The sequence below is a fragment of the Bos taurus genome, chromosome 2 (assembly GCF_002263795.3).
Source record: "Bos taurus isolate L1 Dominette 01449 registration number 42190680 breed Hereford chromosome 2, ARS-UCD2.0, whole genome shotgun sequence".
NCBI classification, from domain to species: domain Eukaryota; kingdom Metazoa; phylum Chordata; class Mammalia; order Artiodactyla; family Bovidae; genus Bos; species Bos taurus.
In genome coordinates this window covers 96,635,147-96,641,782 of record NC_037329.1, presented here as the reverse complement: position 1 = coordinate 96,641,782, position 6,636 = coordinate 96,635,147, and the positions used below count along the sequence as shown (strand labels likewise).

General features: G+C 40.9%; 1 pseudogene; it reads left to right on the top strand.

Annotated features, from left to right (window-relative positions):
- Nucleotides 1–1,184: 1,184 nt before the first annotated feature.
- On the top strand, nucleotides 1,185–3,394 carry LOC507494 (male-specific lethal 3 homolog; annotated as a pseudogene).
- The last annotated feature ends 3,242 nt before the right edge of the window (nucleotides 3,395–6,636 follow it).

Genomic DNA, 6,636 nt, shown 5'->3' with positions numbered 1-6,636 from the left:
AGAGTCTTCTCCAGCACCACAGTTCAAAAGCATCAATTCTTCGGTGCTCAGCTTTCTTCACAGTCCAACTCTCACATCCATACATGACCACTGGAAAAACCATAGCCTTGTGATGCTGCTGCTAAGTCGCTTCAGTTGTGTCTGACTCTGTGCGACTCCATAGACGGCAGCCCGCCAGGCTCAGCCATCCCTGGGATTCTCCAGGCAAGAACACCGGAGTGGGCTGCCATTTCCTTCTCCAATGCATGAAACTGAAAGGTGAAAGTGAAGTTGCTCAGTCGTGCCTGACTCTTAGCGACCCCATGGACTGCAGCCTACCAGGCTCCTCCATCCATGGGATTTTCCAAGCAAGAGTACTGGAGTGGGGTGCCATCATAGGACCTAGCAATTCCACATCTATGTATTTAGTTAATAAGGTAGCTATTATCACCCGTTTTATAAACGAGTAACCCTACAAGGCTGCATGTAGGGTAAGCGACTTGCCCAGAGTCACAGAGCTAATGAGTTGTGGGAGCTGAAATTGATACTCAGTGTTATGTCCCCTCTTCCCCACCAAACCTGGCATTTCATTATATCAAGGCATCTCTTGAAAAAAAAAAAAAGGAAAAAAAAATATTTTACCCCAAGTTTAGCTTAGGAAGGTAAAATGGAAACATCTTTTTAAAATTAATAATTCATTATTGTGAAAACTGTATTTTTGTAAATATTTTTATCAGTGATTTTAACAATATCATTCGTGTTTCCTGTTTTATTAAAATATTTTAATATTTAATACATCAAATCAATTGCCTATGGTATTGACTTCATATAAATGGAGGTTGTATGATTATTACTAAAACACTTTACTAGAGCCTTCATGAAAACCAAATTCTTATCTCAAGACCAGTTTCTGAAAGAATGAAACAAGCCCATCTGGTTAGCTGTCAAGAGTTACACAAGAACTTTTGTTGCTGTTGTTACACAAGACTTTTTTTTCCCCTGTAAATCAATTTTACATTCATTTCCAATTTGTTTACTAGCACAGAATTATAAGTCTGTCTTAAGTCTGTATAAAGTTACATTTAGTAACTTCTCCATTCTCTAGATATAAACATTAGAAAATGTCTCCCTGGACCTCCCCTCCCCCACCGCGCACGCTCCGCCCACCGCGGAGCCGCGCCCTCAGTCACGAAGAGCAAGTGAGCGCGAGCGACGGCATTCTCGCGCCCTCTCAGGAAAGAAAGCGCCGTGCTTCGAGCTTGACCCCACCAAGGCGCGAGTGCTCTACGATGCCAAAAATCGTCGATGTTTTTGTTGGGAAAGACGAAAAAGGCAGAAAGATCCCAGAATATCTGATCCATTTTAATGGTTGGAACAGAAGTTGGGATAGATGAGCAGCAGAGGATCATGTCCGTGACGCCGATGAAAATCGGAGATTACGGCGGAAATTGGCCAAAAAGGCTGTAGCTCGCCTGAGAAGCACAGGAAGAAAGAGGAAGCACGACAGGTTACCTGGGGTGGACTCTGTCTTAAAAGCCTCCCTGCTGACGAGAAAGATGAAAACGAAGAAAACTCAATAAACAGTTCCTCTGACAGTGAAGAAAAGAACGGAGAAATAAGTGAAAAAAAAGATACTGAAAGTCTGAAGTGAAGGAAGGACCAGGGCTGCACGCAGAAAAAAAGGAAATGGAAGAAAGAACAGTAACTATAGAAATCCCTGAAATTCTGAAGAAGAAGCTTGAGGATGATTGTTACTATATCAACAGGAGGAAACGGTTAGTGAAAGTTCCGTGCCAGACCAACATCATAACTATTTTGGAATCATACATGAAGCATTTTGCTATCAATGCAGCCTTTTCAGCCAATGAGAGGCCTCGTCACTATCATGCTATGCCACATGCCAACATGAATGTGCATTATATCCCAGCAGAAAAGAACGTTGACCTTTGTAAGGAGATGGTGGATGGATTAAGAATAACCTTTGATTACACTCTCCCATTGGTTTTGCTCTATCCATACGAACGTGTTCAATATAAAAAGGTGACTTCGTCCAAATTGTTTCTTCCCATTAAGGAAAGTACCACAAACAATAATAGGAACCAGGAGGAGCTCTCTCCAAGTCCACCTTTGTTGAATCCATCCACACCACAGTCCACAGAGAGTCAGCCAAACTCAGGTGAACCAACCACCCCCAAAAGGCGCAAAGCCGAGCCGGAAGCCTTACAGTCCCTGAGGCGGTCCACGCGCCACTCTGCCAATTGCGACAGGCTGTCCGAGAGCAGCGCCTCGCCTCAGCCCAAGCACCGGCAGCAGCACATGTCCGCCAGCATGCCCAAGCTATTCCTGTACCTGGAAGAGAAGACATCTGTTCATAGCAGATCATCCTCGCCTGTTCCTCTGACCCCTAGCAAGGAAGGGAGTGCAGTGTTTGCTGGCTTTGAAGGCAGAAGAACCAAAGAAATAAATGAGGTCCTCTCCTGGAAACTTGTACCTGATAGTTATCCTCCAGGTGACCAACCACCTCCACCCTCTTACATTTATGGGGCGCAACACTTGCTGCGTTTGTTTGTGAAACTTCCTGAAATCCTTGGAAAGATATCCTTTTCTGAGAAGAACCTGAAGGCTTTACTGAAGCACCTTGATCTCTTTCTGAGGTTTTTAGCAGAGTACCATGATGACTTCTTCCCAGAGTCTGCCTGTGTTGCTGCCTGTGAAGTGCACTACAGCAGGAAGAACCCCAGGGCGATTTATTAAGGTTTTGATGGTCCTAGAACAGCTTCTTAATCTCTTGGTTCCCAGTAAAGAACTACAGAGTCGGTGGACCTTCTTTACACAGAAAGCAAATGTGACACCCTGGGGGGCTCTGGCAGAGACGGGTCCATTTGTTTGAGTTGCTTATCTACTGTAGTTATTTCTGTTAAGGATTACCTCCTGGGTGCCTCGATGGTCTCCAACATTTAACCCTTGCCACCATACACGTGATCTGTGATGGCAGGAAAACAGCAGCTATGTTCACAATGAATCTTTCATAAACACGTGCTTAGGTTGGGCTGTTTCAGTAGACAAAGGTACTTGTTAGCAGTGACCATGTCTTTTAGTTATTTGTTAGCATTAAACAAAATCGTTTTGCAAACTGTTTTCATTCTTGTGATGAGGCTGAGCAACTATGTCCCACAAATTTTTAGTTTTGCTTGGATACTGCAAAGTAGTCCCCAAATATTTTAAAGGGAATTGATATTGCTGGCAAAAGAAAATTTGCAACTATACATTTGCTTGTTACAGTTATTTTTCTATAAAGCCTTGTTTTTGGTGATCTAAATAAAGCTTTGCCTGAATGTCTAAGATTTTGTAGCTACACTTGATTGTGTAATATTATGGTTCCTTTTCTGTAAAATGTTATTTTTGGCCATTTCAAATAAATCATTGCCCATCTTATTGGAAAGAAAAAAAGAAAATGTCTCTCTGATTAGAGAATTTAAAAATTACTAAAGCTGTGCTCTACGAATCTATAATATTATGCTTGCAAATAAATTAGAAATGAATATAAAATTGTTTTCAAGGGGGAAAAATAGCAATTATACACTTTGATTAATATAAATAGGCCAGAATTTTACCTCTAATTTAAAATAGAACCACACAGTGTTTGAGAGGGCTGACAGTAAATCAAAATAAAAATCATGACAGCACCAAAGAAACTTTTTACCTCCTCTGTGGTAACAATTGATTAGAATCCAAAGAACACAGCTGAGAACAGTTATCTCTGTAATGTACTGCTGGCATTACTCTGGTTTAAGAGGAAGTAGCTATTACTGAATTTTATTGAAACAAATAACTTCACTGGAATAAAGTGTCTTACTTATATATGAATCATTATTTTTAGTAAGTGAAGATCTGCCAACAAAAAGAGTCAAAAAAAGAAGACAAATGAAGAAAACCTACCAACATTTATGGAATCATAGATCAGGCTCTGTGTAGAACTTCCACAATCTTAATTTAGCAATAAATGCTTGCCTGTGAATTCAGGCTTAAACTCATAGGAGCCTAATACAAATCCAGTGACAGTCCTTAAATAAGTAGACTACTTTCTTCCTGTATTTTTCCATGTCCTCGTGAAATTCTTGTGCTTTTATGAAGAGGTCATTATACTTTCAGCATGTATCTGCTACTGCTGCTGCTGCTAAGTCACTTCAGTCGTGTCCGACTCTGTGCGACCCCATAGACGGCAGCCCACCAGGCTCCCCCGTCCCTGACATTCTCCAGGCAAGAACACTGGAGTGGGTTGCCATTTCCTTCTCCAATGGATGAATGTGAAAAATGAAAGTGAAGTCGCTCAGTTGTGTCCGACTCTTAGCGACCCCATGGACTGCAGCCTACCAGGCTCCTCTGTCCATGGGATTTTCCAGGCAAGAGTACTGGAGTGGGGTGCCACTGCCTTCTCCTCAGCATGTATACTTACAATTTTTTACTCATAATATTTGTATGAAAGTTCTGGGTTAATCAATTAAAAATATTTGCTAAATGCTTTTAAATCCACAGAGCAGTGCAAACTAGGAAAACACCCACATTGTCGGACACCCTGTGTATTCAGTGCCTCCTGGGAACTCTTGAATGGCATGGCCACTGAGTCGGCTTGATAACTTAATAAACAAAAATAGATTTGAATTCTGTTAAGAGCCCAAGTCAGCCTCAGGCACTGAGGAAGGATACCAGCTCTGCCTATGAGATAAAACATGCCTGAATAACTGAGCTTCTCCCTCATTTTAATCTCAATTCCTGGTTTCATGTGTACACATAGCCTATTTAAAAAAAAAAAAAAAAAGACAGGAGTTCTCAAGTTCCTGAGGAAAGGGGGAGGCATGAGGTGCTGAAGGCAATCATCTATCAAATGTCCCTTAGATACTTACAAGAGGCATTTTCCATTAAAGGGGTGGCAAAAAATGGGAGCACCTAATAGGGAAAGATGCAAGTGGGACTGGTTACCACAGAGAAGAGAGCTCATATATGAATATGACCAAGGCATCTGCTAAATATGAATCAAGAAGTAAAATCTGTTACTCAGTGGAACCTAGATTTTAATAGATGATTCAGATGAGTGTTTTCTTTTTTCTTGTTCTTACTTAATTGCCTGTGTGGGCTGGGGAGCAAGTCCAAAAAATAATAGCTAAAACCCTGTGGGTCACTGTAAATGAGTTTCTTCTGGTCAATTCTTGTGGTGACATGAAATTTCAACTTCAAACAAGGACAAGTTTTACAAAAATATTTAGTCTCCAATCCAACACAGCCTATCTGATGAAAATCACCTATTTGCCAGTTCTAATTTTATTTGTATGTACAAACTATGTTAAAGTGCAACAGCAGGTGTTTGGATTTAAGTAAGAACTTGTCTAAAATAATAAGGATAATAAAATTTCTTCCCAAGCTTGCCTGGTTGGTTTTCTTTGTAATATTTTTTTAGAGTGCTCATTTACATTAAATAGCATAGTATTTCAAGAAATACCAGGTAATGGTGTATTATTTTGGCAAAAATGCAAGCATTACTGACTGAAAAACATTAAATAACATGGTAAATTTGGCATGCTGTTACAATGTGTGATATGGCAATGGAGACATTAATAATTCCTTTTTTAGAATTATTAACACCTAAATATCCTGTTAGACTCTCCCAGGCTCTGTATGGAGTAGGCTACGTCCGGTCACTTTTGTTATATATGTGGAGGAAAAAAGCCCTAAACACTATTGGGCTTCATGGAGAGCTGGAAAACACACACACACACACACACACACAGAGTCCTAGCTTCTAAACCACGCTCAGGACTCAGCTTCCCTCTCGGTTTCTCCCTCTGTTGTCTCAGCGTGCACACGCACACACGCACACACACATTTGGCACCATCCAATATGGAGCTGAGTCCTATTGGACTGAGTCCTCAAACCAGATCACCTCATTAGCTGGTGGGCTCTGCTTCCCACCTATTTGGAGAGTTGCTTTGGGCATAGAAAAAGATTGAATCAATCAGTAAGGGTCATGAAAATTAAGTCATATGACAAGAAACTTCTTCAGTTTCTTCAACTATGGCTAAAAGTAGTAGCAGTTTGTCCCTAGAGTGCCATGGCCTTGTCTCATAGTTAAGTTACACAAAGAATTGTTATGGAGAACACAAAAGTAAGAAGTCTCTACCTTCCTAGGGAAAGAAAGTGAAAGTCACTCTGGTCATGTCCAACTCTGTGCAACCCATGGACTATACAGTCCATGGAATTCTCCAGGCCAGAATACTGAAGTGGGTAACCTTTCCCTTCTCCAGGGGAATCTTCCCAACCCAGGGATCGAACGCAGGTCTCCAAATTGCAGGCGGATTCTTTACCAGCTGAGCCAGCCACAAGAGAAGCCCACCTTCCTAGCAAGAAACTTCCTAGGGAAGTTTCAAACTATTAATCATTTGTTTTTAGGTGGGATTTCATATAATTGTCTCACAGGAGTTTAGAGTTCTCCTTCTGCCTTAACTTAGAGAAACTCCCTCCCTCAGCTATTCAGCATGTTAAATGACAAATGCTTTAAAATTAGGTGCTTTATTTAAACTTTCTTGATTATCACAGCAGGGATATATCACTTTACAAAGAAGACTGCATCAAGGTTACATCTTAAAAATGAATAAAAGATT